The following is a 23,461-nucleotide window of genomic DNA, read 5'->3' on the forward strand; positions in this document are numbered from 1 at the left end:
CTTTATCATTATCATTATGGTATGAAGGATTAGGTTTAGTTTTAGAACCTGATTCACGCAACTACGTTTTGACCATTATTGTTACTTTCAAAGCTTTTGCAGAAGTAGAAACAGCTTAAACGTATTCTAATGAATGATGCTTTAGCTTACACTGTTTCTGTCAAGCAAATGAACTTTTTTTATCATTATCATTATGGTATGAAGGATTAGGTTTAGTTTTAGAACATGATTCAGTCAACTACGTTTGGACCATTATTGTTACTTTCAAAAATTTTGCAGAAGGAGAAAACAGCTAAAACGGATTCTAATGAATGATGCTTTAGCTTACACTGTTTCTGTCAAGCAAATGAACTTTTTTATCATTATCATTATGGTATGAAGGATTAGGTTTAGTTTTAGAACCTGATTCACTCAACTACGTTTTGACCATTATTGTTACTTTAAGCTTTTGCAGAAAGAGAAAACAGCTAAAACGGAAGGGTAAGAGGAATGCTTTAGCTTACACTGTTTCTGTCAAGAAAATGACCTTTTCTTTATCATTATCATTATGGTATGAAGGATTAGGTTTAGTTTTAGAACCTGATTCACGCAACTACGTTTTGACCATTATTGTTACTTTCAAAGCTTTTGCAGAAGTAGAAACAGCTTAAACGTATTCTAATTAATGATGCTTTAGCTTACACTGTTTCTGTCAAGCAAATGACCTTTTTTTATCATTATCATTATGGTATGAAGGATTAGGTTTAGTTTTAGAACATGACTCAGTCAACTACGTTTGGACCATTTTTGTTACTTTTTAAAGCTTTTGCAGAAGGAGAAAACAGCTAAAACGGACTGTATGAAGAATGCTTTAGCTTACAACTGTTTCTAACAGGCAAATGACCTGTTTTCATCATTATCATTATGGTATAATGGATTAAGTATAGTTTTGGAACCTGATTCACTCAACTACGTTTTGACCATTTTTTTTACTTTTTAAAGCTTTTGCAGAAGGAGAAAACAGCTAAAACGGACTGTTTGAAGAATGCTTTAGCTTACACTGTTTCTGTCAAGCAAATGAACTTTTTTTATCATTATCATTATGGTATGAAGGATTAGGTTTAGTTTTAGAACATGAATCAGTCAACTACGTTTGGACCATTATTGTTACTTTCAAAAATTTTGCAGAAGGAGAAAACAGCTAAAACGGACTGTAAGAGGAATGCTTTAGCTTACACTGTTTCTGTCAAGAAAATGACCTTTTCTTTATCATTATCATTATGGTATGAAGAATTAGGTATAGTTGTTGAACCTGATTCACTCAACTATGTTTTGACCATTTTTGTACTTTCAAAGCTTTTGCAGAAACAGCTAAAACGGATTCTAATGAATGATGCTTTAGCTTACACTGTTTCTGTCAAGCAAATGAACTTTTTTCATTATTATCATTATGGTATGAAGGATTAGGTTTAGTTTTAGAACCTGATTCACTCAACTACGTTTTGACCATTATTGTTACTTTAAGCTTTTGCAGAAAGAGAAAACAGCTAAAACGGACTGTAAGAGGAATGCTTTAGCTTACACTGTTTCTGTCAAGAAAATGACCTTTTCTTTATCATTATCATTATGGTATGAAGGATTAGGTTTAGTTTTAGAACCTGATTCACGCAACTACGTTTTGACCATTATTGTTACTTTCAAAGCTTTTGCAGAAGGAGAAACAGCTAAAACGGACTCTATAAAGAAGGCTTTAGCTTGCACTGTTTCCATCAAACAAATCATGTCTTTTCATCATTTTCATTATGGTATGAAGGATTAGGTATAGTTCTAGAACCTGATTCATTCAACTACGTTTTGACCATTTTTGTTACTTTCAGAGCTTTTGCAGAAGGAGAAACAGCTAAAACGGATTCTAATGAATGATGCTTTAGCTTACACTGTTTCTGTCAAGCAAATTACCTTTATTCATCATTTTCATTATGGTGTGAAGGATTAAGTATAGTTTTAGAACCTGATTCACTCAACTACGTTTTGACCATTATTGTTACTTTAAGCTTTTGCAGAAGGAGAAAACAGCTAAAACGGACTGTAAGAGGAATGCTTTAGCTTACACTGTTTCTTTTAAGCAAATGACCTGTTTTTATCATTATCATTATGGTATGAAGAATTAGGTAGAGTTGTTGAACCTGATTCACTCAACTACGTATTGACCATTTTTGTTACTTTCAAAGCTTTAGGAGAAGGAGAACAGCTAAAACGGACTGTAAAGAGGAATGCTTTAGCTTACACTGTTTCTGTCAAGCAAATGAACTTTTTTTTATCATTATGGTATGAAGGATTAGGTTTAGTTTTAGAACATGATTCAGTCAACTACGTTTGGACCATTATTGTTACTTTCAAAAATTTTGCAGAAGGAGAAAACAGCTAAAACGGACTGTAAGAGGAATGCTTTAGCTTACACTGTTTCTGTCAAGAAAATGACCTTTTCTTTATCATTATCATTATGGTATGAAGAATTAGGTATAGTTGTTGAACCTGATTCACTCAACTATGTTTTGACCATTTTTGTACTTTCAAAGCTTTTGCAGAAACAGCTAAAACGGATTCTAATGATTGATGCTTTAGCTTACACTGTTTCTGTCAAGCAAATGAACTTTTTTCATTATTATCATTATGGTATGAAGGATTAGGTTTAGTTTTAGAACCTGATTCACGCAACTACGTTTTGACCATTATTGTTACTTTCAAAGCTTTTGCAGAAGTAGAAACAGCTAAAACGGATTCTAATGAATGATGCTTTAGCTTACACTGTTTCTATCAAACAAATGATGTCTTTTCATCATTATCATTATGGTATGAAGAATTAGGTATAGTTGTTTAACCTGATTCACTCAACTACGTTTTGACCATTTTTGTACTTTCAAAGCTTTTGCAGAAACAGCTAAAACGGATTCTAATGAATGATGCTTTAGCTTACACTGTTTCTGTCAAGCAAATGAACTTTTTTATCATTATCATTATGGTATGAAGGATTAGGTTTAGTTTTAGAACCTGATTCACTCAACTACGTTTTGACCATTATTGTTACTTTAAGCTTTTGCAGAAAGAGAAAACAGCTAAAACGGATTCTAATGAATGATGCTTTAGCTTACACTGTTTCTGTCAAGAAAATGACCTTTTCTTTATCATTATCATTATGGTATGAAGGATTAGGTTTAGTTTTAGAACCTGATTCACGCAACTACGTTTTGACCATTATTGTTACTTTCAAAGCTTTTGCAGAAGTAGAAACAGCTTAAACGTATTCTAATGAATGATGCTTTAGCTTACACTGTTTCTGTCAAGCAAATGAACTTTTTTTTATCATTATCATTATGGTATGAAGGATTAGGTTTAGTTTTAGAACATGATTCAGTCAACTACGTTTGGACCATTATTGTTACTTTCAAAAATTTTGCAGAAGGAGAAAACAGCTAAAACGGACTGTAAGAGGAATGCTTTAGCTTACACTGTTTCTGTCAAGAAAATGACCTTTTCTTTATCATTATCATTATGGTATGAAGAATTAGGTATAGTTGTTGAACCTGATTCACTCAACTATGTTTTGACCATTTTTGTACTTTCAAAGCTTTTGCAGAAACAGCTAAAACGGATTCTAATGAATGATGCTTTAGCTTACACTGTTTCTGTCAAGCAAATGACCTTTTTTTATCATTATCATTATTGTATGAAGGATTAGGTTTAGTTTTAGAACCTGATTCACGCAACTACGTTTTGACCATTATTGTTACTTTCAAATCTTTTGCAGAAGCAGAAACAGCTAAAACGGATTCTAATGAATGATGCTTTACCTTACACTGTTTCTATCAAACAAATGATGTCTTTTCATCATTATCATTATGGTATGAAGAATTAGGTATAGTTGTTGAACCTGATTCACTCAACTACGTTTTGACCATTTTTGTACTTTCAAAGCTTTTGCAGAAACAGCTAAAACGGACTGTAAAGAGGAATGCTTTAGCTTACACTGTTTCTGTCAAGCAAATGAACTTTTTTTTATCATTATGGTATGAAGGATTAGGTTTAGTTTTAGAACATGATTCAGTCAACTACGTTTGGACCATTATTGTTACTTTCAAAAATTTTGCAGAAGGAGAAAACAGCTAAAACGGACTGTAAGAGGAATGCTTTAGCTTACACTGTTTCTGTCAAGAAAATGACCTTTTCTTTATCATTATCATTATGGTATGAAGAATTAGGTATAGTTGTTGAACCTGATTCACTCAACTATGTTTTGACCATTTTTGTACTTTCAAAGCTTTTGCAGAAACAGCTAAAACGGATTCTAATGATTGATGCTTTAGCTTACACTGTTTCTGTCAAGCAAATGAACTTTTTTCATTATTATCATTATGGTATGAAGGATTAGGTTTAGTTTTAGAACCTGATTCACGCAACTACGTTTTGACCATTATTGTTACTTTCAAAGCTTTTGCAGAAGTAGAAACAGCTAAAACGGATTCTAATGAATGATGCTTTAGCTTACACTGTTTCTATCAAACAAATGATGTCTTTTCATCATTATCATTATGGTATGAAGAATTAGGTATAGTTGTTTAACCTGATTCACTCAACTACGTTTTGACCATTTTTGTACTTTCAAAGCTTTTGCAGAAACAGCTAAAACGGATTCTAATGAATGATGCTTTAGCTTACACTGTTTCTGTCAAGCAAATGAACTTTTTTATCATTATCATTATGGTATGAAGGATTAGGTTTAGTTTTAGAACCTGATTCACTCAACTACGTTTTGACCATTATTGTTACTTTAAGCTTTTGCAGAAAGAGAAAACAGCTAAAACGGATTCTAATGAATGATGCTTTAGCTTACACTGTTTCTGTCAAGAAAATGACCTTTTCTTTATCATTATCATTATGGTATGAAGGATTAGGTTTAGTTTTAGAACCTGATTCACGCAACTACGTTTTGACCATTATTGTTACTTTCAAAGCTTTTGCAGAAGTAGAAACAGCTTAAACGTATTCTAATGAATGATGCTTTAGCTTACACTGTTTCTGTCAAGCAAATGAACTTTTTTTTATCATTATCATTATGGTATGAAGGATTAGGTTTAGTTTTAGAACATGATTCAGTCAACTACGTTTGGACCATTATTGTTACTTTCAAAAATTTTGCAGAAGGAGAAAACAGCTAAAACGGACTGTAAGAGGAATGCTTTAGCTTACACTGTTTCTGTCAAGAAAATGACCTTTTCTTTATCATTATCATTATGGTATGAAGAATTAGGTATAGTTGTTGAACCTGATTCACTCAACTATGTTTTGACCATTTTTGTACTTTCAAAGCTTTTGCAGAAACAGCTAAAACGGATTCTAATGAATGATGCTTTAGCTTACACTGTTTCTGTCAAGCAAATGACCTTTTTTTATCATTATCATTATTGTATGAAGGATTAGGTTTAGTTTTAGAACCTGATTCACGCAACTACGTTTTGACCATTATTGTTACTTTCAAATCTTTTGCAGAAGCAGAAACAGCTAAAACGGATTCTAATGAATGATGCTTTACCTTACACTGTTTCTATCAAACAAATGATGTCTTTTCATCATTATCATTATGGTATGAAGAATTAGGTATAGTTGTTGAACCTGATTCACTCAACTACGTTTTGACCATTTTTGTACTTTCAAAGCTTTTGCAGAAACAGCTAAAACGGATTCTAATGAATGATGCTTTAGCTTACACTGTTTCTGTCAAGCAAATGAACTTTTTTTATCATTATCATTATGGTATGAAGGATTATGTTTAGTTTTAGAACCTGATTCACTCAACTACGTTTTGACCATTATTGTTACTTTAAGCTTTTGCAGAAGGAGAAAACAGCTAAAACGGACTGTAAGAGGAATGCTTTAGCTTACACTGTTTCTGTCAAGAAAATGAACTTTTTTCATCATTATCATTATGGTATGAAGAATTAGGTATAGTTGTTGAACCTGATTCACTCAACTATGTTTTGACCATTTTTGTTACTTTCAAAGCTTTAGGAGAAGGAGAACAGCTAAAACGGACTGTAAAGAGGAATGCTTTAGCTTACACTGTTTCTGTCAAGCAAATCAACTTTTTTTATCATTATCATTATGGTATGAAGGATTAGGTTTAGTTTTAGAACCTGATTCACTCAACTACGTTTTGACCATTATTGTTACTTTAAGCTTTTGCAGAAGGAGAAAACAGCTAAAACGGACTGTAAGAGGAATGCTTTAGCTTACACTGTTTCTGTCAAGAAAATCAACTTTTTTTATCATTATCATTATGGTATGAAGGATTAGGTATAGGTGTAGAACCTGATTCACTCAACTACGTATTGACCATTTTTGTTACTTTCAAAGCTTTAGGAGAAGGAGAAAACAGCTAAAACGGACTGTAAAGAGGAATGCTTTAGCTTACACTGTTTCTGTCAAGCAAATGAACTTTTTTTATCATTATCATTATGGTATGAAGATTAGGTTTAGTTTTAGAACATGATTCACTCAAATACGTTTTGACCATTATTGTTACTTTCAAAGCTTTTGCAGAAGCAGGAACAGCTAAAACGGATTCTAATGAATGATGCTTTACCTTACACTGTTTCTATCAAACAAATTACCTTTATTCATCATTATCATTATGGTATGAAGGATTAGGTAGAGTTGTTGAACCTGATTCACTCAACTATGTTTTGACCATTATTGTTACTTTCAAAGCTTTTGCAGAAGGAGAAAACAGCTAGAACGGACTGTATGAGGAATGCTTTAGCTTACACTGTTTCTGTCAAGAGAATGACCTTTTTTTATCATTATTATTATTATTATGGTATTAAGGATTAGGTATAGTTGTTGAACCGGATTCACTCAACTACGTTTTGACCATTTTTGTTACTTTCAAAGCTTTTGCAGAAGCAGAAACAGCTAAAACGGATTCTAATGAATGATGCTTTAGCTTACACTGTTTTTATCAAGCAAATGACCTTTATTCATCATTACCTTATGGTATGAAGGATTAGGTATAGTTGTTGAACCTGTTTCACGCAACTACATTTTGACCATTATTGTTACTTTCAAAGCTTTTGCAGAAGTTGAAACAGCTAAAACGGATTTTAATGAATGATGCTTTAGCTTACACTGTTTCTGTCAAGCAAATGACCTTTTTTTATCATTATCATTATTGTATGAAGGATTAGGTTTAGTTTTAGAACCTGATTCACGCAACTACGTTTTGACCATTATTGTTACTTTCAAAGCTTTTGCAGAAGGAGAAACGGCTAAAACGGACTCTATGAAGAAGGCTTTAGCTTGCACTGTTTCTGTCAAGCGAATTACCTTTATTCATCATTATCATTATGGTAGTAAGGATTAGGTTTAGTTTTAGAACCTGATTCACTCAACTACATTTTGACCATTATTGTTACTTTAAGCTTTTGCAGAAGGAGAAAACAGCTAAAACGGACTGTAAGAGGAATGCTTTAGCTTACACTGTTTCTGTCAAGAAAATGACCTTTTCTTTATCATTATCATTATGGTATGAAGAATTAGGTATAGTTGTTGAACCTGATTCACTCAACTATGTTTTGACCATTTTTGTACTTTCAAAGCTTTTGCAGAAACAGCTAAAACGGATTCTAATGAATGATGCTTTAGCTTACACTGTTTCTGTCAAGCAAATGACCTTTTTTTATCATTATCATTATTGTATGAAGGATTAGGTTTAGTTTTAGAACCTGATTCACGCAACTACGTTTTGACCATTATTGTTACTTTCAAATCTTTTGCAGAAGCAGAAACAGCTAAAACGGATTCTAATGAATGATGCTTTACCTTACACTGTTTCTATCAAACAAATGATGTCTTTTCATCATTATCATTATGGTATGAAGAATTAGGTATAGTTGTTGAACCTGATTCACTCAACTACGTTTTGACCATTTTTGTACTTTCAAAGCTTTTGCAGAAACAGCTAAAACGGATTCTAATGAATGATGCTTTAGCTTACACTGTTTCTGTCAAGCAAATGAACTTTTTTTATCATTATCATTATGGTATGAAGGATTATGTTTAGTTTTAGAACCAGATTCACTCAACTACGTTTTGACCATTTTTGTTACTTTCAAAGCTTTAGGAGAAGGAGAACAGCTAAAACGGACTGTAAAGAGGAATGCTTTAGCTTACACTGTTTCTGTCAAGCAAATCAACTTTTTTTATCATTATCATTATGGTATGAAGGATTAGGTTTAGTTTTAGAACCTGATTCACTCAACTACGTTTTGACCATTATTGTTACTTTAAGCTTTTGCAGAAGGAGAAAACAGCTAAAACGGACTGTAAGAGGAATGCTTTAGCTTACACTGTTTCTGTCAAGAAAATCAACTTTTTTTATCATTATCATTATGGTATGAAGGATTAGGTATAGGTGTAGAACCTGATTCACTCAACTACGTATTGACCATTTTTGTTACTTTCAAAGCTTTAGGAGAAGGAGAAAACAGCTAAAACGGACTGTAAAGAGGAATGCTTTAGCTTACACTGTTTCTGTCAAGCAAATGAACTTTTTTTATCATTATCATTATGGTATGAAGATTAGGTTTAGTTTTAGAACATGATTCACTCAAATACGTTTTGACCATTATTGTTACTTTCAAAGCTTTTGCAGAAGCAGGAACAGCTAAAACGGATTCTAATGAATGATGCTTTACCTTACACTGTTTCTATCAAACAAATTACCTTTATTCATCATTATCATTATGGTATGAAGGATTAGGTAGAGTTGTTGAACCTGATTCACTCAACTATGTTTTGACCATTATTGTTACTTTCAAAGCTTTTGCAGAAGGAGAAAACAGCTAGAACGGACTGTATGAGGAATGCTTTAGCTTACACTGTTTCTGTCAAGAGAATGACCTTTTTTTATCATTATTATTATTATTATGGTATTAAGGATTAGGTATAGTTGTTGAACCGGATTCACTCAACTACGTTTTGACCATTTTTGTTACTTTCAAAGCTTTTGCAGAAGCAGAAACAGCTAAAACGGATTCTAATGAATGATGCTTTAGCTTACACTGTTTTTATCAAGCAAATGACCTTTATTCATCATTAACATTATGGTATGAAGGATTAGGTATAGTTGTTGAACCTGTTTCACGCAACTACATTTTGACCATTATTGTTACTTTCAAAGCTTTTGCAGAAGTTGAAACAGCTAAAACGGATTTTAATGAATGATGCTTTAGCTTACACTGTTTCTGTCAAGCAAATGACCTTTTTTTATCATTATCATTATTGTATGAAGGATTAGGTTTAGTTTTAGAACCTGATTCACGCAACTACGTTTTGACCATTATTGTTACTTTCAAAGCTTTTGCAGAAGGAGAAACGGCTAAAACGGACTCTATGAAGAAGGCTTTAGCTTGCACTGTTTCTGTCAAGCGAATTACCTTTATTCATCATTATCATTATGGTAGTAAGGATTAGGTTTAGTTTTAGAACCTGATTCACTCAACTACATTTTGACCATTATTGTTACTTTAAGCTTTTGCAGAAGGAGAAAACAGCTAAAACGGACTGTAAGAGGAATGCTTTAGCTTACACTGTTTCTGTCAAGAAAATGACCTTTTCTTTATCATTATCATTATGGTATGAAGAATTAGGTATAGTTGTTGAACCTGATTCACTCAACTATGTTTTGACCATTTTTGTACTTTCAAAGCTTTTGCAGAAACAGCTAAAACGGATTCTAATGAATGATGCTTTAGCTTACACTGTTTCTGTCAAGCAAATGAACTTTTTTCATTATTATCATTATGGTATGAAGGATTAGGTTTAGTTTTAGAACCTGATTCACGCAACTACGTTTTGACCATTATTGTTACTTTCAAAGCTTTTGCAGAAGTAGAAACAGCTAAAACGGATTCTAATGAATGATGCTTTAGCTTACACTGTTTCTGTCAAGCGAATTACCTTTATTCATCATTTTCATTATGGTGTGAAGGATTAAGTATAGTTTTAGAACCTGATTCACTCAACTACGTTTTGACCATTATTGTTACTTTAAGCTTTTGCAGAAGGAGAAAACAGCTAAAACGGACTGTAAGAGGAATGCTTTAGCTTACACTGTTTCTTTTAAGCAAATGACCTGTTTTTATCATTATCATTATGGTATGAAGAATTAGGTAGAGTTGTTGAACCTGATTCACTCAACTACGTATTGACCATTTTTGTTACTTTCAAATCTTTAGGAGAAGGAGAACAGCTAAAACGGACTGTAAAGAGGAATGCTTTAGCTTACACTGTTTCTGTCAAGCAAATGAACTTTTTTTTATCATTATCATTATGGTATGAAGGATTAGGTTTAGTTTTAGAACATGATTCAGTCAACTACGTTTGGACCATTATTGTTACTTTCAAAAATTTTGCAGAAGGAGAAAACAGCTAAAACGGATTCTAATGAATGATGCTTTAGCTTACACTGTTTCTGTCAAGCAAATGAACTTTTTTATCATTATCATTATGGTATGAAGAATTAGGTATAGTTGTTTAACCTGATTCACTCAACTACGTTTTGACCATTTTTGTACTTTCAAAGCTTTTGCAGAAACAGCTAAAACGGATTCTAATGAATGATGCTTTAGCTTACACTGTTTCTGTCAAGCAAATGAACTTTTTTATCATTATCATTATGGTATGAAGGATTAGGTTTAGTTTTAGAACCTGATTCACTCAACTACGTTTTGACCATTATTGTTACTTTAAGCTTTTGCAGAAAGAGAAAACAGCTAAAACGGATTCTAATGAATGATGCTTTAGCTTACACTGTTTCTGTCAAGAAAATGACCTTTTCTTTATCATTATCATTATGGTATGAAGGATTAGGTTTAGTTTTAGAACCCGATTCACGCAACTACGTTTTGACCATTATTGTTACTTTCAAAGCTTTTGCAGAAGTAGAAACAGCTTAAACGTATTCTAATGAATGATGCTTTAGCTTACACTGTTTCTGTCAAGCAAATGAACTTTTTTTTATCATTATCATTATGGTATGAAGGATTAGGTTTAGTTTTAGAACATGATTCAGTCAACTACGTTTGGACCATTATTGTTACTTTCAAAAATTTTGCAGAAGGAGAAAACAGCTAAAACGGACTGTAAGAGGAATGCTTTAGCTTACACTGTTTCTGTCAAGAAAATGACCTTTTCTTTATCATTATCATTATGGTATGAAGAATTAGGTATAGTTGTTGAACCTGATTCACTCAACTATGTTTTGACCATTTTTGTACTTTCAAAGCTTTTGCAGAAACAGCTAAAACGGATTCTAATGAATGATGCTTTAGCTTACACTGTTTCTGTCAAGCAAATGACCTTTTTTTATCATTATCATTATTGTATGAAGGATTAGGTTTAGTTTTAGAACCTGATTCACGCAACTACGTTTTGACCATTATTGTTACTTTCAAATCTTTTGCAGAAGCAGAAACAGCTAAAACGGATTCTAATGAATGATGCTTTACCTTACACTGTTTCTATCAAACAAATGATGTCTTTTCATCATTATCATTATGGTATGAAGAATTAGGTATAGTTGTTGAACCTGATTCACTCAACTACGTTTTGACCATTTTTGTACTTTCAAAGCTTTTGCAGAAACAGCTAAAACGGATTCTAATGAATGATGCTTTAGCTTACACTGTTTCTGTCAAGCAAATGAACTTTTTTTATCATTATCATTATGGTATGAAGGATTATGTTTAGTTTTAGAACCTGATTCACTCAACTACGTTTTGACCATTATTGTTACTTTAAGCTTTTGCAGAAGGAGAAAACAGCTAAAACGGACTGTAAGAGGAATGCTTTAGCTTACACTGTTTCTGTCAAGAAAATGAACTTTTTTCATCATTATCATTATGGTATGAAGAATTAGGTATAGTTGTTGAACCTGATTCACTCAACTATGTTTTGACCATTTTTGTTACTTTCAAAGCTTTAGGAGAAGGAGAACAGCTAAAACGGACTGTAAAGAGGAATGCTTTAGCTTACACTGTTTCTGTCAAGCAAATCAACTTTTTTTATCATTATCATTATGGTATGAAGGATTAGGTTTAGTTTTAGAACCTGATTCACTCAACTACGTTTTGACCATTATTGTTACTTTAAGCTTTTGCAGAAGGAGAAAACAGCTAAAACGGACTGTAAGAGGAATGCTTTAGCTTACACTGTTTCTGTCAAGAAAATCAACTTTTTTTATCATTATCATTATGGTATGAAGGATTAGGTATAGGTGTAGAACCTGATTCACTCAACTACGTATTGACCATTTTTGTTACTTTCAAAGCTTTAGGAGAAGGAGAAAACAGCTAAAACGGACTGTAAAGAGGAATGCTTTAGCTTACACTGTTTCTGTCAAGCAAATGAACTTTTTTTATCATTATCATTATGGTATGAAGATTAGGTTTAGTTTTAGAACATGATTCACTCAAATACGTTTTGACCATTATTGTTACTTTCAAAGCTTTTGCAGAAGCAGGAACAGCTAAAACGGATTCTAATGAATGATGCTTTACCTTACACTGTTTCTATCAAACAAATTACCTTTATTCATCATTATCATTATGGTATGAAGGATTAGGTAGAGTTGTTGAACCTGATTCACTCAACTATGTTTTGACCATTATTGTTACTTTCAAAGCTTTTGCAGAAGGAGAAAACAGCTAGAACGGACTGTATGAGGAATGCTTTAGCTTACACTGTTTCTGTCAAGAGAATGACCTTTTTTTATCATTATTATTATTATTATGGTATTAAGGATTAGGTATAGTTGTTGAACCGGATTCACTCAACTACGTTTTGACCATTTTTGTTACTTTCAAAGCTTTTGCAGAAGCAGAAACAGCTAAAACGGATTCTAATGAATGATGCTTTAGCTTACACTGTTTTTATCAAGCAAATGACCTTTATTCATCATTACCTTATGGTATGAAGGATTAGGTATAGTTGTTGAACCTGTTTCACGCAACTACATTTTGACCATTATTGTTACTTTCAAAGCTTTTGCAGAAGTTGAAACAGCTAAAACGGATTTTAATGAATGATGCTTTAGCTTACACTGTTTCTGTCAAGCAAATGACCTTTTTTTATCATTATCATTATTGTATGAAGGATTAGGTTTAGTTTTAGAACCTGATTCACGCAACTACGTTTTGACCATTATTGTTACTTTCAAAGCTTTTGCAGAAGGAGAAACGGCTAAAACGGACTCTATGAAGAAGGCTTTAGCTTGCACTGTTTCTGTCAAGCGAATTACCTTTATTCATCATTATCATTATGGTAGTAAGGATTAGGTTTAGTTTTAGAACCTGATTCACTCAACTACATTTTGACCATTATTGTTACTTTAAGCTTTTGCAGAAGGAGAAAACAGCTAAAACGGACTGTAAGAGGAATGCTTTAGCTTACACTGTTTCTGTCAAGAAAATGACCTTTTCTTTATCATTATCATTATGGTATGAAGAATTAGGTATAGTTGTTGAACCTGATTCACTCAACTATGTTTTGACCATTTTTGTACTTTCAAAGCTTTTGCAGAAACAGCTAAAACGGATTCTAATGAATGATGCTTTAGCTTACACTGTTTCTGTCAAGCAAATGACCTTTTTTTATCATTATCATTATTGTATGAAGGATTAGGTTTAGTTTTAGAACCTGATTCACGCAACTACGTTTTGACCATTATTGTTACTTTCAAATCTTTTGCAGAAGCAGAAACAGCTAAAACGGATTCTAATGAATGATGCTTTACCTTACACTGTTTCTATCAAACAAATGATGTCTTTTCATCATTATCATTATGGTATGAAGAATTAGGTATAGTTGTTGAACCTGATTCACTCAACTACGTTTTGACCATTTTTGTACTTTCAAAGCTTTTGCAGAAACAGCTAAAACGGATTCTAATGAATGATGCTTTAGCTTACACTGTTTCTGTCAAGCAAATGAACTTTTTTTATCATTATCATTATGGTATGAAGGATTATGTTTAGTTTTAGAACCTGATTCACTCAACTACGTTTTGACCATTTTTGTTACTTTCAAAGCTTTAGGAGAAGGAGAACAGCTAAAACGGACTGTAAAGAGGAATGCTTTAGCTTACACTGTTTCTGTCAAGCAAATCAACTTTTTTTATCATTATCATTATGGTATGAAGGATTAGGTTTAGTTTTAGAACCTGATTCACTCAACTACGTTTTGACCATTATTGTTACTTTAAGCTTTTGCAGAAGGAGAAAACAGCTAAAACGGACTGTAAGAGGAATGCTTTAGCTTACACTGTTTCTGTCAAGAAAATCAACTTTTTTTATCATTATGGTATGAAGGATTAGGTATAGGTGTAGAACCTGATTCACTCAACTACGTATTGACCATTTTTGTTACTTTCAAAGCTTTAGGAGAAGGAGAAAACAGCTAAAACGGACTGTAAAGAGGAATGCTTTAGCTTACACTGTTTCTGTCAAGCAAATGAACTTTTTTTATCATTATCATTATGGTATGAAGATTAGGTTTAGTTTTAGAACATGATTCACTCAAATACGTTTTGACCATTATTGTTACTTTCAAAGCTTTTGCAGAAGCAGGAACAGCTAAAACGGATTCTAATGAATGATGCTTTACCTTACACTGTTTCTATCAAACAAATTACCTTTATTCATCATTATCATTATGGTATGAAGGATTAGGTAGAGTTGTTGAACCTGATTCACTCAACTACGTTTTGACCATTTTTGTTACTTTCAAAGCTTGTGCAGAAGGTGAAAACACCTAAAACGTCCTGTAAGAGGAATCCTTTAGCTTACACTGTTTCTATCAAGCAAATGACCTTTTTTATTCATTATCATTATGGTATAAAGGATTAGGTATAGTTTTAGAACCTGATTCACTCAACTACGTTTTGACCATTTTTGTTACTTTTAAAGCTTTTGCAGAAGGTGAAAACAGCTAAATCGGACTGAAGAATGCTTGAGCTTACACTGTTTCTATCAAGCAAATGACCTTTTTTCATCATTATCATTATGATATGAAGGATTAGGTATAGTTTTAGAACCTGATTCACTCAACTACGTTTTGACCATTTTTGTTACTTTCAAAGCTTGTGCAGAAGGTGAAAACAGCTCAAACGTCCTGTAAGAGGAATCCTTTAGCTTACACTGTTTCTATCAAGCAATTGACCTTTTTTCATCATTTTCATCATGATATGAAGGATTAGGTATAGTTTTAGAACCTGATTCACTCAACTACGTTTGACCATTTTTGTTACTTTCAAAGCTTGTGCAGAAGGTGAAAACAGCTAAAACGGACTGTTTGAAGAATGCTTTAGCTTACACTGTTTCTATCAAGCAAATGACCTTTTTTCATCATTATCATTATGATATGAAGGATTAGGTATAGTTTTAGAACCTGATTCACTCAACTACGTTTTGACCATTTTTGTTACTTTCAAAGCTTGTGCAGAAGGTGAAAACAGCTCAAACGTCCTGTAAGAGGAATCCTTTAGCTTACACTGTTTCTATCAAGCAATTGACCTTTTTTCATCATTTTCATCATGATATGAAGGATTAGGTATAGTTTTAGAACCTGATTCACTCAACTACGTTTTGACCATTTTTGTTACTTTCAAAGCTTGTGCAGAAACAGCTAAAACGGATTCTAATGAATGATGCTTTAGCTTACACTGTTTCTGTCAAGCAAATGACCTTTTTTTATCATTATCATTATTGTATGAAGGATTAGGTTTAGTTTTAGAACCTGATTCACGCAACTACGTTTTGACCATTATTGTTACTTTCAAATCTTTTGCAGAAGCAGAAACAGCTAAAACGGATTCTAATGAATGATGCTTTACCTTACACTGTTTCTATCAAACAAATGATGTCTTTTCATCATTATCATTATGGTATGAAGAATTAGGTATAGTTGTTGAACCTGATTCACTCAACTACGTTTTGACCATTTTTGTACTTTCAAAGCTTTTGCAGAAACAGCTAAAACGGATTCTAATGAATGATGCTTTAGCTTACACTGTTTCTGTCAAGCAAATGAACTTTTTTTATCATTATCATTATGGTATGAAGGATTATGTTTAGTTTTAGAACCTGATTCACTCAACTACGTTTTGACCATTTTTGTTACTTTCAAAGCTTTAGGAGAAGGAGAACAGCTAAAACGGACTGTAAAGAGGAATGCTTTAGCTTACACTGTTTCTGTCAAGCAAATCAACTTTTTTTATCATTATCATTATGGTATGAAGGATTAGGTTTAGTTTTAGAACCTGATTCACTCAACTACGTTTTGACCATTATTGTTACTTTCAAAGCTTTAGGAGAAGGAGAAAACAGCTAAAACGGACTGTAAAGAGGAATGCTTTAGCTTACACTGTTTCTGTCAAGCAAATGAACTTTTTTTATCATTATCATTATGGTATGAAGATTAGGTTTAGTTTTAGAACATGATTCACTCAAATACGTTTTGACCATTATTGTTACTTTCAAAGCTTTTGCAGAAGCAGGAACAGCTAAAACGGATTCTAATGAATGATGCTTTACCTTACACTGTTTCTATCAAACAAATTACCTTTATTCATCATTATCATTATGGTATGAAGGATTAGGTAGAGTTGTTGAACCTGATTCACTCAACTACGTTTTGACCATTTTTGTTACTTTCAAAGCTTGTGCAGAAGGTGAAAACACCTAAAACGTCCTGTAAGAGGAATCCTTTAGCTTACACTGTTTCTATCAAGCAAATGACCTTTTTTATTCATTATCATTATGGTATAAAGGATTAGGTATAGTTTTAGAACCTGATTCACTCAACTACGTTTTGACCATTTTTGTTACTTTTAAAGCTTTTGCAGAAGGTGAAAACAGCTAAATCGGACTGAAGAATGCTTGAGCTTACACTGTTTCTATCAAGCAAATGACCTTTTTTCATCATTATCATTATGATATGAAGGATTAGGTATAGTTTTAGAACCTGATTCACTCAACTACGTTTTGACCATTTTTGTTACTTTCAAAGCTTGTGCAGAAGGTGAAAACAGCTCAAACGTCCTGTAAGAGGAATCCTTTAGCTTACACTGTTTCTATCAAGCAATTGACCTTTTTTCATCATTTTCATCATGATATGAAGGATTAGGTATAGTTTTAGAACCTGATTCACTCAACTACGTTTGACCATTTTTGTTACTTTCAAAGCTTGTGCAGAAGGTGAAAACAGCTAAAACGGACTGTTTGAAGAATGCTTTAGCTTACACTGTTTCTATCAAGCAAATGACCTTTTTTCATCATTATCATTATGATATGAAGGATTAGGTATAGTTTTAGAACCTGATTCACTCAACTACGTTTTGACCATTTTTGTTACTTTCAAAGCTTGTGCAGAAGGTGAAAACAGCTCAAACGTCCTGTAAGAGGAATCCTTTAGCTTACACTGTTTCTATCAAGCAATTGACCTTTTTTCATCATTTTCATCATGATATGAAGGATTAGGTATAGTTTTAGAACCTGATTCACTCAACTACGTTTTGACCATTTTTGTTACTTTCAAAGCTTGTGCAGAAACAGCTAAAACGGATTCTAATGAATGATGCTTTAGCTTACACTGTTTCTGTCAAGCAAATGACCTTTTTTTATCATTATCATTATTGTATGAAGGATTAGGTTTAGTTTTAGAACCTGATTCACGCAACTACGTTTTGACCATTATTGTTACTTTCAAATCTTTTGCAGAAGCAGAAACAGCTAAAACGGATTCTAATGAATGATGCTTTACCTTACACTGTTTCTATCAAACAAATGATGTCTTTTCATCATTATCATTATGGTATGAAGAATTAGGTATAGTTGTTGAACCTGATTCACTCAACTACGTTTTGACCATTTTTGTACTTTCAAAGCTTTTGCAGAAACAGCTAAAACGGATTCTAATGAATGATGCTTTAGCTTACACTGTTTCTGTCAAGCAAATGAACTTTTTTTATCATTATCATTATGGTATGAAGGATTATGTTTAGTTTTAGAACCTGATTCACTCAACTACGTTTTGACCATTTTTGTTACTTTCAAAGCTTTAGGAGAAGGAGAACAGCTAAAACGGACTGTAAAGAGGAATGCTTTAGCTTACACTGTTTCTGTCAAGCAAATCAACTTTTTTTATCATTATCATTATGGTATGAAGGATTAGGTTTAGTTTTAGAACCTGATTCACTCAACTACGTTTTGACCATTATTGTTACTTTAAGCTTTTGCAGAAGGAGAAAACAGCTAAAACGGACTGTAAGAGGAATGCTTTAGCTTACACTGTTTCTGTCAAGAAAATCAACTTTTTTTATCATTATCATTATGGTATGAAGGATTAGGTATAGGTGTAGAACCTGATTCACTCAACTACGTATTGACCATTTTTGTTACTTTCAAAGCTTTAGGAGAAGGAGAAAACAGCTAAAACGGACTGTAAAGAGGAATGCTTTAGCTTACACTGTTTCTGTCAAGCAAATGAACTTTTTTTATCATTATCATTATGGTATGAAGATTAGGTTTAGTTTTAGAACATGATTCACTCAAATACGTTTTGACCATTATTGTTACTTTCAAAGCTTTTGCAGAAGCAGGAACAGCTAAAACGGATTCTAATGAATGATGCTTTACCTTACACTGTTTCTATCAAACAAATTACCTTTATTCATCATTATCATTATGGTATGAAGGATTAGGTAGAGTTGTTGAACCTGATTCACTCAACTACGTTTTGACCATTTTTGTTACTTTCAAAGCTTGTGCAGAAGGTGAAAACACCTAAAACGTCCTGTAAGAGGAATCCTTTAGCTTACACTGTTTCTATCAAGCAAATGACCTTTTTTATTCATTATCATTATGGTATAAAGGATTAGGTATAGTTTTAGAACCTGATTCACTCAACTACGTTTTGACCATTTTTGTTACTTTTAAAGCTTTTGCAGAAGGTGAAAACAGCTAAATCGGACTGAAGAATGCTTGAGCTTACACTGTTTCTATCAAGCAAATGACCTTTTTTCATCATTATCATTATGATATGAAGGATTAGGTATAGTTTTAGAACCTGATTCACTCAACTACGTTTTGACCATTTTTGTTACTTTCAAAGCTTGTGCAGAAGGTGAAAACAGCTCAAACGTCCTGTAAGAGGAATCCTTTAGCTTACACTGTTTCTATCAAGCAATTGACCTTTTTTCATCATTTTCATCATGATATGAAGGATTAGGTATAGTTTTAGAACCTGATTCACTCAACTACGTTTGACCATTTTTGTTACTTTCAAAGCTTGTGCAGAAGGTGAAAACAGCTAAAACGGACTGTTTGAAGAATGCTTTAGCTTACACTGTTTCTATCAAGCAAATGACCTTTTTTCATCATTATCATTATGATATGAAGGATTAGGTATAGTTTTAGAACCTGATTCACTCAACTACGTTTTGACCATTTTTGTTACTTTCAAAGCTTGTGCAGAAGGTGAAAACAGCTCAAACGTCCTGTAAGAGGAATCCTTTAGCTTACACTGTTTCTATCAAGCAATTGACCTTTTTTCATCATTTTCATCATGATATGAAGGATTAGGTATAGTTTTAGAACCTGATTCACTCAACTACGTTTTGACCATTTTTGTTACTTTCAAAGCTTGTGCAGAAGGTGAAAACAGCTAAAACGACCTGTAAGAGGAATGCTTTAGCTTACACTGTTTCTATCAAGCAAATGACCTTTTTTCATCATTTTCATTATGGTATGAAAGATTAGGTATATTTTTAGAACCTGATTCACTCAACTACGTTTTGACCATTTTTGTTACTTTCAAAGCTTGTGCAGAAGGTGAAAACAGCTCAAACGTCCTGTAAGAGGAATCCTTTAGCTTACACTGTTTCTATCAAGCAATTGACCTTTTTTCATCATTTTCATCATGATATGAAGGATTAGGTATAGTTTTAGAACCTGATTCACTCAACTACGTTTTGACCATTTTTGTTACTTTCAAAGCTTGTGCAGAAGGTGAAAACAGATAAAACGGACTGTTTGAAGAATGCTTTAGCTTACACTGTTTCTATCAAGCAAATGACCTTTTTTCATCATTATCATTATGATATGAAGGATTAGGTATAGTTTTAGAACCTGATTCACTCAACTACGTTTTGACCATTTTTGTTACTTTCAAAGCTTGTGCAGAAGGTGAAAACACCTAAAACGTCCTGTAAGAGGAATCCTTTAGCTTACACTGTTTCTATCAAGCAAATGACCTTTTTTATTCATTATCATTATGGTATGAAGGATTAGGTATAGTTTTAGAACCTGATTCACTCAACTACGTTTTGACCATTTTTGTTACTTTCAAAGCTTTTGCAGAAGGTGAAAACAGCTAAATCGGACTGAAGAATGCTTGAGCTTACACTGTTTCTATCAAGCAAATGACCTTTTTTCATCATTTTCATCATGATATGAAGGATTAGGTATAGTTTTAGAACCTGATTCACTCAACTACGTTTTGACCATTTTTGTTACTTTCAAAGCTTGTGCAGAAGGTGAAAACAGCTAAAACGTCCTGTAAGAGCAATCCTTTAGCTTACACTGCTTCTATCAAGCAAATGACCTTTTTTCATCATTATCATTATGATATGAAGGATTAGGTATAGTTTTAGAACCTGATTCCCTCAACTACGTTTTGACCATTTTTGTTACTTTCAAAGCTTGTGCAGAAGGTGAAAACAGCTAAATCGGACTGAAGAATGCTTGAGCTTACACTGTTTCTATCAAGCAAATGACCTTTTTTCATCATTTTCATTATGATATGAAGGATTAGGTATAGTTTTAGAACCTGATTCACTCAACTACGTTTTGACCATTTTTGTTACTTTCAAAGCTTTTGCAGAAGCAGAAACAGCTAAAACGGATTCTAATGAATGATGCTTTAGCTTACACTGTTTTTATCAAGCAAATGACCTTTATTCATCATTAACATTATGGTATGAAGGATTAGGTATAGTTGTTGAACCTGTTTCACGCAACTACATTTTGACCATTATTGTTACTTTCAAAGCTTTTGCAGAAGTTGAAACAGCTAAAACGGATTTTAATGAATGATGCTTTAGCTTACACTGTTTCTGTCAAGCAAATGACCTTTTTTTATCATTATCATTATTGTATGAAGGATTAGGTTTAGTTTTAGAACCTGATTCACGCAACTACGTTTTGACCATTATTGTTACTTTCAAAGCTTTTGCAGAAGGAGAAACGGCTAAAACGGACTCTATGAAGAAGGCTTTAGCTTGCACTGTTTCTGTCAAGCGAATTACCTTTATTCATCATTATCATTATGGTAGTAAGGATTAGGTTTAGTTTTAGAACCTGATTCACTCAACTACATTTTGACCATTATTGTTACTTTAAGCTTTTGCAGAAGGAGAAAACAGCTAAAACGGACTGTAAGAGGAATGCTTTAGCTTACACTGTTTCTGTCAAGAAAATGACCTTTTCTTTATCATTATCATTATGGTATGAAGAATTAGGTATAGTTGTTGAACCTGATTCACTCAACTATGTTTTGACCATTTTTGTACTTTCAAAGCTTTTGCAGAAACAGCTAAAACGGATTCTAATGAATGATGCTTTAGCTTACACTGTTTCTGTCAAGCAAATGAACTTTTTTCATTATTATCATTATGGTATGAAGGATTAGGTTTAGTTTTAGAACCTGATTCACGCAACTACGTTTTGACCATTATTGTTACTTTCAAAGCTTTTGCAGAAGTAGAAACAGCTAAAACGGATTCTAATGAATGATGCTTTAGCTTACACTGTTTCTGTCAAGCGAATTACCTTTATTCATCATTTTCATTATGGTGTGAAGGATTAAGTATAGTTTTAGAACCTGATTCACTCAACTACGTTTTGACCATTATTGTTACTTTAAGCTTTTGCAGAAGGAGAAAACAGCTAAAACGGACTGTAAGAGGAATGCTTTAGCTTACACTGTTTCTTTTAAGCAAATGACCTGTTTTTATCATTATCATTATGGTATGAAGAATTAGGTAGAGTTGTTGAACCTGATTCACTCAACTACGTATTGACCATTTTTGTTACTTTCAAATCTTTAGGAGAAGGAGAACAGCTAAAACGGACTGTAAAGAGGAATGCTTTAGCTTACACTGTTTCTGTCAAGCAAATGAACTTTTTTTTATCATTATCATTATGGTATGAAGGATTAGGTTTAGTTTTAGAACATGATTCAGTCAACTACGTTTGGACCATTATTGTTACTTTCAAAAATTTTGCAGAAGGAGAAAACAGCTAAAACGGATTCTAATGAATGATGCTTTAGCTTACACTGTTTCTGTCAAGCAAATGAACTTTTTTATCATTATCATTATGGTATGAAGAATTAGGTATAGTTGTTTAACCTGATTCACTCAACTACGTTTTGACCATTTTTGTACTTTCAAAGCTTTTGCAGAAACAGCTAAAACGGATTCTAATGAATGATGCTTTAGCTTACACTGTTTCTGTCAAGCAAATGAACTTTTTTATCATTATCATTATGGTATGAAGGATTAGGTTTAGTTTTAGAACCTGATTCACTCAACTACGTTTTGACCATTATTGTTACTTTAAGCTTTTGCAGAAAGAGAAAACAGCTAAAACGGATTCTAATGAATGATGCTTTAGCTTACACTGTTTCTGTCAAGAAAATGACCTTTTCTTTATCATTATCATTATGGTATGAAGGATTAGGTTTAGTTTTAGAACCTGATTCACGCAACTACGTTTTGACCATTATTGTTACTTTCAAAGCTTTTGCAGAAGTAGAAACAGCTTAAACGTATTCTAATGAATGATGCTTTAGCTTACACTGTTTCTGTCAAGCAAATGAACTTTTTTTTATCATTATCATTATGGTATGAAGGATTAGGTTTAGTTTTAGAACATGATTCAGTCAACTACGTTTGGACCATTATTGTTACTTTCAAAAATTTTGCAGAAGGAGAAAACAGCTAAAACGGACTGTAAGAGGAATGCTTTAGCTTACACTGTTTCTGTCAAGAAAATGACCTTTTCTTTATCATTATCATTATGGTATGAAGAATTAGGTATAGTTGTTGAACCTGATTCACTCAACTATGTTTTGACCATTTTTGTACTTTCAAAGCTTTTGCAGAAACAGCTAAAACGGATTCTAATGAATGATGCTTTAGCTTACACTGTTTCTGTCAAGCAAATGACCTTTTTTTATCATTATCATTATTGTATGAAGGATTAGGTTTAGTTTTAGAACCTGATTCACGCAACTACGTTTTGACCATTATTGTTACTTTCAAATCTTTTGCAGAAGCAGAAACAGCTAAAACGGATTCTAATGAATG

Source organism: Pungitius pungitius, chromosome 4 (genome assembly GCF_949316345.1).
Source record: "Pungitius pungitius chromosome 4, fPunPun2.1, whole genome shotgun sequence".
Taxonomy (NCBI): Eukaryota; Metazoa; Chordata; class Actinopteri; order Perciformes; family Gasterosteidae; genus Pungitius; species Pungitius pungitius.